The sequence below is a fragment of the Mirounga leonina genome, unplaced genomic scaffold (genome assembly GCF_011800145.1).
Source record: "Mirounga leonina isolate KUSES-001 unplaced genomic scaffold, KU_Mleo_1.0 Mir_166, whole genome shotgun sequence".
NCBI classification, from domain to species: Eukaryota; Metazoa; Chordata; class Mammalia; order Carnivora; family Phocidae; genus Mirounga; species Mirounga leonina.
Window position 1 is genome coordinate 29,453,027 of NW_023270418.1, and position 279 is coordinate 29,453,305.

The window sequence follows — 279 nt, forward strand, 5'->3', positions numbered from 1 at the left end:
TTATTTATTTATTTGACAGAGAGAGACACACAGAGAGAGAGAGAGAGCACAAGTAGGGGGAGTGGGAGAGGGAGAAGCAGGCTCCCCACTGAGCAGGGAGCCTGGTGTGGGGCTCGATCCCAGGACCCTGGGACCATGACCTGAGCCGAAGGCAGACGCTTACCGACTGAGCCACCCCGGCGCCCCCAAATATATATTTCTTTTTTTTTTTAAAAGATTTTATTTATTTATTTGAGAGAGAGAGACTGAGAGAGAGAGAGAGAGAGCATGAAAGGGGGG